The sequence below is a fragment of the Lithobates pipiens genome, unplaced genomic scaffold, assembly GCF_037356315.1.
Source record: "Lithobates pipiens isolate NorthernLeopardFrog02 unplaced genomic scaffold, aLitPip1_a1.2 Scaffold_94, whole genome shotgun sequence".
Lineage (NCBI taxonomy): Eukaryota > Metazoa > Chordata > Amphibia > Anura > Ranidae > Lithobates > Lithobates pipiens.
In genome coordinates, this window is record NW_027507917.1 from 2,706,795 (window position 1) to 2,717,892 (window position 11,098).

Sequence of the window (11,098 nt, forward strand, 5' to 3'; positions counted from 1 at the left end):
CAGGAGATGATCAGAGACGGCAGACATAATACAGGAGATGGTCAGAGACTGCAGACATAGTACAGGAGATGGTCAGAGACTGCAGACATAATACAGGAGATGGTCAGAGACTGCAGACATAGTACAGGAGATGATCAGAGACTGCAGACATAATACAGGAGATGGTCAGAGACTGCAGACATAGTACAGGAGATGATCAGAGACTGCAGACATAATACAGGAGATGGTCAGAGACTGCAGACATAGAACAGGAGATGATCAGAGACTGCAGACATAGTACAGGAGATGATCAGAGACTGCAGGCATAGTACAGGAGATGATCAGAGACTGCAGGCATAGTACAGGAGATGATCAGAGACTGCAGGCATAGTACAGGAGATGATCAGAGACTGCAGACATAATACAGGAGATGGTCAGAGACTGCAGACATAGTACAGGAGATGATCAGAGACTGCAGACATTATACAGGAGATGGTCAGAGACTGCAGACATAATACAGGAGATGATCAGAGACTGCAGACATAATACAGGAGATGGTCAGAGACTGCAGACATAGTACAGGAGATGGTCAGAGACTGCAGACATAGTACAGGAGATGATCAGAGACTGCAGACATAGTACAGGAGATGATCAGAGACTGCAGACATGGTACAGGAGATGGTCAGAGACTGCAGACATAGTACAGGAGATGATCAGAGACTGCAGGCATACTATATTATAATGACAGCTGTGAATATAAAAAGATTAATCTTCTGAAATGGGAATGAAGTGGACCTTCACTATGGGGTAGATCTGCAGACTCTGGACTCCATGGACTGGTAGGAATGTTTATGTTTTTTATACAAAAACAAGCATTAAACTTTCACACCAACATGTGTGTGATTATGTGCTCGTGTGCCCGTCCTCCTTCCCCTTTCTGGAGCCCTGCAGATGGTTCCTTATCTTCTTCCCCCCACATTGTCATCTCTCTTCCCTTTTTCTGCACAGACACTTCCTCCTCCTCTGTTCCCACTACTGCGAGTTGTTGTTGTGCGACTTGACACATGAGAATTCATGTATTTCAGTGATCTCCGTTCTAATTGGTGCCACTCCAAAAGAGGTTTTTGTGCTACTTTGTTCTGATGTCGGTGCGGCTGGTTGTCCCGTGATTCTCACCAGCCGCATGCCATCGCATCAAAAATCGCATTGAAAAGCCGCACTGTCAATCGCGCAACTTTGGGGGCCGCAATAGTGGAAACCTCACAATCTACACCGTGAAATCTCCCCCTCCCCCACTCTCTGACAGACGGACGGTACAAATCACAGGGGAGACCCTATGACTTCAAGATAGATCCCCCTAAATAATAAAACATCCTCCCAGAGCCACATCCGATCCTAACAATGGATTCATCCTCCAATATTACTATACTGAGGGTCCCGATCATTACATCTAATAGGGAACAGGAGGTATGAGGGTCCCGATCATTACATCTAATAGAGAACAGGAGGTATGAGGGTCCCGATCATTACATATAATAGAGAACAGGAGGTATGAGGGTCCCGATCATTACATCTAATAGGGAACAGGAGGAATGAGGGTCCCGATCATTACATATAATAGAGAACAGGAGGTATGAGGGTCCCGATCATTACATCTAATAGAGAACAGGAGGTATGAGGGTCCCGATCATTACATATAATAGAGAACAGGAGGTATGAGGGTCCCGATCATTACATATAATAGAGAACAGGAGGTATGAGGGTCCCGATCATTACATATAATAGAGAACAGGAGGTATGAGGGTCCCGATCATTACATCTAATAGAGAACAGGAGGTATGAGGGTCCTGATCATTACATCTAATAGAGAACAGGAGGTATGAGGGTCCTGATCATTACATCTAATAGGGAACAGGAGGTATGAGGGTCCTGATCATTACATCTAATAGAGAACAGGAGGTATGAGGGTCCTGATCATTACATCTAATAGGGAACAGGAGGTATGAGGGTCCCGATCATTACATCTAATAGAGAACAGGAGGTATGAGGGTCCCGATCATTACATCTAATAGAGAACAGGAGGTATGAGGGTCCCGATCATTACATCTAATAGAGAACAGGAGGTATGAGGGTCCTGATCATTACATCTAATAGAGAACAGGAGGTATGAGGGTCCCGATCATTACATATAATAGAGAACAGGAGGTATGAGGGTCCTGATCATTACATCTAATAGGGAACAGGAGGTATGAGGGTCCCGATCATTACATCTAATAGAGAACAGGAGGTATGAGGGTCCTGATCATTACATCTAATAGGGAACAGGAGGTATGAGGGTCCTGATCATTACATCTAATAGAGAACAGGAGGTATGAGGGTCCCGATCATTACATCTAATAGAGAACAGGAGGTATGAGGGTCCTGATCATTACATCTAATAGGGAACAGGAGGTATGAGGGTCCTGATCATTACATCTAATAGAGAACAGGAGGTATGAGGGTCCTGATCATTACATCTAATAGAGAACAGGAGGTATGAGGGTCCCGATCATTACATCTAATAGAGAACAGGAGGTATGAGGGTCCTGATCATTACATCTAATAGGGAACAGGAGGTATGAGGGTCCCGATCATTACATCTAATAGAGAACAGGAGGTATGAGGGTCCCGATCATTACATCTAATAGAGAACAGGAGGTATGAGGGTCCCGATCATTACATCTAATAGAGAACAGGAGGTATGAGGGTCCCGATCATTACATATAATAGAGAACAGGAGGTATGAGGGTCCTGATCATTACATCTAATAGAGAACAGGAGGTATGAGGGTCCCGATCATTACATCTAATAGGGAACAGGAGGAATGAGGGTCCTGATCATTACATCTAATAGAGAACAGGAGGTATGAGGGTCCTGATCATCACATCTAATAGGGAACAGGAGGTATGAGGGTCCTGATCATTACATCTAATAGAGAACAGGAGGTATGAGGGTCCTGATCATTACATCTAATAGAGAACAGGAGGTATGAGGGTCCTGATCATCACATCTAATAGAGAACAGGAGGTATGAGGGTCCCGATCATTACATATAATAGAGAACAGGAGGTATGAGGGTCCTGATCATTACATCTAATAGAGAACAGGAGGTATGAGGGTCCCGATCATTACATCTAATAGGGAACAGGAGGAATGAGGGTCCCGATCATTACATCTAATAGAGAACAGGAGGTATGAGGGTCCTGATCATTACATCTAATAGGGAACAGGAGGTATGAGGGTCCCGATCATTACATCTAATAGAGAACAGGAGGTATGAGGGTCCCGATCATTACATCTAATAGAGAACAGGAGGTATGAGGGTCCCGATCATTACATCTAATAGAGAACAGGAGGTATGAGGGTCCTGATCATTACATCTAATAGGGAACAGGAGGTATGAGGGTCCTGATCATTACATCTAATAGAGAACAGGAGGTATGAGGGTCCTGATCATCACATCTAATAGAGAACAGGAGGTATGAGGGTCCCGATCATTACATATAATAGAGAACAGGAGGTATGAGGGTCCTGATCATTACATCTAATAGAGAACAGGAGGTATGAGGGTCCCGATCATTACATCTAATAGAGAACAGGAGGTATGAGGGTCCCGATCATTACATATAATAGAGAACAGGAGGTATGAGGGTCCCGATCATTACATATAATAGAGAACAGGAGGTATGAGGGTCCCGATCATTACATATAATAGAGAACAGGAGGTATGAGGGTCCTGATCATTACATCTAATAGGGAACAGGAGGTATGAGGGTCCCGATCATTACATCTAATAGAGAACAGGAGGTATGAGGGTCCTGATCATTACATCTAATAGGGAACAGGAGGTATGAGGGTCCCGATCATTACATCTAATAGAGAACAGGAGGTATGAGGGTCCTGATCATTACATCTAATAGGGAACAGGAGGTATGAGGGTCCTGATCATTACATCTAATAGAGAACAGGAGGTATGAGGGTCCTGATCATCACATCTAATAGAGAACAGGAGGTATGAGGGTCCCGATCATTACATATAATAGAGAACAGGAGGTATGAGGGTCCTGATCATTACATCTAATAGAGAACAGGAGGTATGAGGGTCCCGATCATTACATCTAATAGAGAACAGGAGGTATGAGGGTCCCGATCATTACATATAATAGAGAACAGGAGGTATGAGGGTCCCGATCATTACATATAATAGAGAACAGGAGGTATGAGGGTCCCGATCATTACATATAATAGAGAACAGGAGGTATGAGGGTCCCGATCATTACATATAATAGAGAACAGGAGGTATGAGGGTCCCGATCATTACATCTAATAGAGAACAGGAGGTATGAGGGTCCTGATCATTACATCTAATAGAGAACAGGAGGTATGAGGGTCCCGATCATTACATATAATAGAGAACAGGAGGTATGAGGGTCCCGATCATTACATCTAATAGAGAACAGGAGGTATGAGGGTCCTGATCATTACATCTAATAGAGAACAGGAGGTATGAGGGTCCTGATCATTACATCTAATAAGGAACAGGAGGTATGAGGGTCCTGATCATTACATCTAATAGGGAACAGGAGGTATGAGGGTCCCGATCATTACATCTAATAGGGAACAGGAGGTATGAGGGTCCTGATCATTACATCTAATAGGGAACAGGAGGTATGAGGGTCCCGATCATTACATATAATAGAGAACAGGAGGTATGAGGGTCCTGATCATTACATCTAATAGAGAACAGGAGGTATGAGGGTCCCGATCATTACATCTAATAGGGAACAGGAGGTATGAGGGTCCCGATCATTACATATAATAGAGAACAGGAGGAATGAGGGTCCTGATCATTACATCTAATAGAGAACAGGAGGTATGAGGGTCCTGATCATTACATATAATAGAGAACAGGAGGTATGAGGGTCCTGATCATTACATCTAATAGAGAACAGGAGGTATGAGGGTCCTGATCATTACATCTAATAGGGAACAGGAGGAATGAGGGTCCCGATCATTACATATAATAGAGAACAGGAGGTATGAGGGTCCCGATCATTACATCTAATAGGGAACAGGAGGAATGAGGGTCCCGATCATTACATATAATAGAGAACAGGAGGTATGAGGGTCCCGATCATTACATATAATAGAGAACAGGAGGTATGAGGGTCCTGATCATTACATCTAATAGAGAACAGGAGGTATGAGGGTCCTGATCATTACATCTAATAGGGAACAGGAGGTATGAGGGTCCTGATCATTACATCTAATAGAGAACAGGAGGTATGAGGGTCCTGATCATTACATATAATAGAGAACAGGAGGTATGAGGGTCCTGATCATTACATCTAATAGGGAACAGGAGGTATGAGGGTCCTGATCATTACATCTAATAGAGAACAGGAGGTATGAGGGTCCCGATCATTACATATAATAGAGAACAGGAGGTATGAGGGTCCTGATCATTACATCTAATAGAGAACAGGAGGTATGAGGGTCCCGATCATTACATATAATAGAGAACAGGAGGTATGAGGGTCCCGATCATTACATCTAATAGAGAACAGGAGGTATGAGGGTCCCGATCATTACATCTAATAGGGAACAGGAGGTATGAGGGTCCCGATCATTACATCTAATAGAGAACAGGAGGTATGAGGGTCCCGATCATTACATCTAATAGGGAACAGGAGGTATGAGGGTCCCGATCATTACATCTAATAGAGAACAGGAGGTATGAGGGTCCTGATCATTACATCTAATAGAGAACAGGAGGTATGAGGGTCCCGATCATTACATCTAATAGAGAACAGGAGGTATGAGGGTCCCGATCATTACATCTAATAGGGAACAGGAGGTATGAGGGTCCCGATCATTACATCTAATAGAGAACAGGAGGTATGAGGGTCCTGATCATTACATCTAATAGAGAACAGGAGGTATGAGGGTCCTGATCATTACATCTAATAGAGAACAGGAGGTATGAGGGTCCTGATCATTACATCTAATAGAGAACAGGAGGTATGAGGGTCCCGATCATTACATCTAATAGAGAACAGGAGGTATGAGGGTCCCGATCATTACATCTAATAGAGAACAGGAGGTATGAGGGTCCTGATCATTACATCTAATAGAGAACAGGAGGTATGAGGGTCCCGATCATTACATCTAATAGAGAACAGGAGGTATGAGGGTCCCGATCATTACATCTAATAGGGAACAGGAGGTATGAGGGTCCCGATCATTACATCTAATAGAGAACAGGAGGTATGAGGGTCCTGATCATTACATCTAATAGAGAACAGGAGGTATGAGGGTCCTGATCATTACATCTAATAGAGAACAGGAGGTATGAGGGTCCCGATCAATACATCTAATAGAGAACAGGAGGTATGAGGGTCCTGATCATTACATCTAATAGAGAACAGGAGGTATGAGGGTCCCGATCATTACATCTAATAGAGAACAGGAGGTATGAGGGTCCTGATCATTACATATAATAGAGAACAGGAGGTATGAGGGTCCTGATCATTACATCTAATAGAGAACAGGAGGTATGAGGGTCCCGATCATTACATCTAATAGAGAACAGGAGGTATGAGGGTCCCGATCATTACATCTAATAGGGAACAGGAGGTATGAGGGTCCCGATCATTCCTATAATAGAGAACAGGAGGAATGAGGGTCCCGATCATTACATCTAATAGAGAACAGGAGGTATGAGGGTCCTGATCATTACATATAATAGAGAACAGGAGGTATGAGGGTCCCGATCATTACATCTAATAGGGAACAGGAGGAATGAGGGTCCCGATCATTACATATAATAGAGAACAGGAGGTATGAGGGTCCCGATCATTACATCTAATAGAGAACAGGAGGTACGAGGGTCCTGATCATTACATCTAATAGAGAACAGGAGGTATGAGGGTCCCGATCATTACATATAATAGGGAACAGGAGGTATGAGGGTCCTGATCATTACATATAATAGAGAACAGGAGGTATGAGGGTCCTGATCATTACATCTAATAGAGAACAGGAGGTATGAGGGTCCTGATCATTACATCTAATAGAGAACAGGAGGTATGAGGGTCCTGATCATTACATATAATAGAGAACAGGAGGTATGAGGGTCCCGATCATTACATCTAATAGGGAACAGGAGGTATGAGGGTCCCGATCATTACATCTAATAAGGAACAGGAGGTATGAGGGTCCCGATCATTACATCTAATAGAGAACAGGAGGTATGAGGGTCCCGATCATTACATCTAATAGAGAACAGGAGGTATGAGGGTCCCGATCATTACATATAATAGGGAACAGGAGGTATGAGGGTCCTGATCATTACATATAATAGAGAACAGGAGGTATGAGGGTCCTGATCATTACATCTAATAGAGAACAGGAGGTACGAGGGTCCTGATCATTACATCTAATAGAGAACAGGAGGTATGAGGGTCCCGATCATTACATCTAATAGGGAACAGGAGGTATGAGGGTCCCGATCATTACATATAATAGAGAACAGGAGGTATGAGGGTCCTGATCATTACATCTAATAGAGAACAGGAGGTATGAGGGTCCTGATCATTACATCTAATAGGGAACAGGAGGTATGAGGGTCCCGATCATTACATCTAATAGAGAACAGGAGGTATGAGGGTCCTGATCATTACATCTAATAGGGAACAGGAGGAATGAGGGTCCCGATCATTACATATAATAGAGAACAGGAGGTATGAGGGTCCCGATCATTACATCTAATAGAGAACAGGAGGTACGAGGGTCCTGATCATTACATCTAATAGAGAACAGGAGGTATGAGGGTCCCGATCATTACATATAATAGGGAACAGGAGGTATGAGGGTCCTGATCATTACATATAATAGAGAACAGGAGGTATGAGGGTCCTGATCATTACATCTAATAGAGAACAGGAGGTATGAGGGTCCTGATCATTACATCTAATAGAGAACAGGAGGTATGAGGGTCCTGATCATTACATATAATAGAGAACAGGAGGTATGAGGGTCCCGATCATTACATCTAATAGGGAACAGGAGGTATGAGGGTCCCGATCATTACATCTAATAAGGAACAGGAGGTATGAGGGTCCCGATCATTACATCTAATAGAGAACAGGAGGTATGAGGGTCCCGATCATTACATCTAATAGAGAACAGGAGGTATGAGGGTCCCGATCATTACATATAATAGGGAACAGGAGGTATGAGGGTCCTGATCATTACATATAATAGAGAACAGGAGGTATGAGGGTCCTGATCATTACATCTAATAGAGAACAGGAGGTACGAGGGTCCTGATCATTACATCTAATAGAGAACAGGAGGTATGAGGGTCCCGATCATTACATCTAATAGGGAACAGGAGGTATGAGGGTCCCGATCATTACATATAATAGAGAACAGGAGGTATGAGGGTCCTGATCATTACATCTAATAGAGAACAGGAGGTATGAGGGTCCTGATCATTACATCTAATAGGGAACAGGAGGTATGAGGGTCCCGATCATTACATCTAATAGAGAACAGGAGGTATGAGGGTCCTGATCATTACATCCACTACTCCAACTCATATTGGTTCCTCCTCCTATCATAGTGCTCCTTCAGTGTTGGCTACAACTCCGTCTCCTGCTCTCCACTTCCTCTTTCTTTAGGGGTCCCCCGAGGTTCTGTCCTCAGACCCCTCCTTTTCTCCATTTACACCTCCTCCTTTGGTCAGTTGATGGCCTCCTATGGCTTCCAGGACCACCTCAATGCTGATGACACACAAATCTATCTCTCTACTCCTCACCTCACCCTTCAATCTCCTCTCACATTACTAATAATAACTTACTAACTATCCTATCGGCATGGAAGTCACATCACTTCCTTAAACTCAGCCTTCCAATCCAGGCATGCGTCCTCAGTTCACCATCCCACCATATAAAATGTGTATATTTATCATCTATGATATGTTATGTGATTTTGTGACATTTTCTTATGGCAGTTTTTTTTTTTTAAATATAATTATTTATGACTTTTGTTTCTTTTGTAGTATTTATACTTCATGCAACACTTTCAAAATCTCTTTCAAAAGAGGAAGCTCTACTGAGCGAAACATGTAGAGTAAGAAATGTTTGTACATGACATGCGGAATGATATCTCATTCTCGTGAACATTTATTGTTATTTTAAAAGAAACTTTTATCTTTTTAACACATTTATTTGATGATTTGGTGCCTTTGAAAGTCCCGTTTGCTTTTCCTCAATGAAAACCATTTACCTATCGGGGTGGTACCTTTGTCCTCTCATTGCCTAGTCCTAAAAATGCAATCTTCCTACAACATAATATAACCTCCGTCTCCGTAACATCTCTAAAATTCACCCCTTCATTGACCCTCATTCACTCCCTCGTTATCTCTCACCTTGACTATTGTAAATCCCTTCTCATTGGCTGACTTTTCCATGGGCTCCTCCCCAGTCTATCATTAACACTGCTGCCAGACTTATCTACTTGTCCTCCACCCCTCTCCACCAATCCCTCCGCTGGCCTCCATTCAGTGTCCTCCACCCCTCTCCACCAATCCCTCCACTGGCCTCCATTCAGTGTCCTCCACCCCTCTCCACCAATCCCTCCACTGGCCTCCATTCAGTGCCCTCCACCCCTCTCCACCATTCAGTGTCCTCCACCCCTCTCCACCAATCCCTCCACTGGCCTCCATTCAGTGCCCTCCACCCCTCTCCACCATTCAGTGTCCTCCACCCCTCTCCACCAATCCCTCCACTGGCCTCCATTCAGTGCCCTCCACCACTCTCTACCAATCCCTCTGCTGGCCTCCATTCAGTGTCCTCCACCCCTCTCCACCAATCCCTCCACTGGCCTCCATTCAGTGCCCTCCACCCCTCTCCACCATTCAGTGTCCTCCACCCCTCTCCACCAATCCCTCCACTGGCCTCCATTCAGTGTCCTCCACCACTCTCTACCAATCCCTCTGCTGGCCTCCATTCAGTGTCCTCCACCCCTCTCCACCAATCCCTCCACTGGCCTCCATTCCGTGCCCTCCACCCCTCTCCACCATTCAGTGTCCTCCACCCCTCTCCACCAATCCCTCCACTGGCCTCCATTCAGTGCCCTCCACCACTCTCTACCAATCCCTCTGCTGGCCTCCATTCAGTGTCCTCCACCCCTCTCCACCAATCCCTCCACTGGCCTCCATTCAGTGCCCTCCACCCCTCTCCACCATTCAGTGTCCTCCACCCCTCTCCACCAATCCCTCCACTGGCCTCCATTCAGTGTCCTCCACCACTCTCTACCAATCCCTCTGCTGGCCTCCATTCAGTGTCCTCCACCCCTCTCCACCAATCCCTCCACTGGCCTCCATTCAGTGCCCTCCACCCCTCTCCACCAATCCCTACACTGGCCTCCATTCAGTGCCCTCCACCCCTCTCCACCAATCCCTACACTGGCCTCCATTCAGTGCCCTCCACCCCTCTCCACCAATCCCTACACTGGCCTCCATTCAGGGTCCTCCACCACTCTCCCCCAATCCCTCTGCTGGCCTCCATTCAGTGCCCTCCACCCCTCTCCACCAATCCCTCCACTGACCTCCATTCAGTGCCCTCCACCCCTCTCCACCAATCCCTCCACTGACCTCCATTCAGTGTCCTCCACCCCTCTCCACCAATCCCTCCGCTGGCCTCCATTCAGTGTTCTCCACCAATCCCTACACTGGCCTCCATTCAGGGTCCTCCACCCCTCTCCACCAATCCCTCTGCTGGCCTCCATTCAGTGCCCTCCACCCCTCTCCACCAATCCCTCCGCTGGCCTCCATTCAGTGCCCTCCACCCCTCTCCACCAATCCCTACACTGGCCTCCATTCAGTGTCCTCCACCCCTCTCCACCAATCCCTCTGCTGGCCTCCATTCAGTGTCCTCCACCCCTCTCCACCAATCCCTCCACTGGCCTCCTTTCAGGGTCCTCCACCCCTCTCCACCAATCCCTACACTGGCCTCCATTCAGTGTCCTCCACCCCTCTCCACCAATCCCTCTGCTGGCCTCCATTCAGTGTCCTC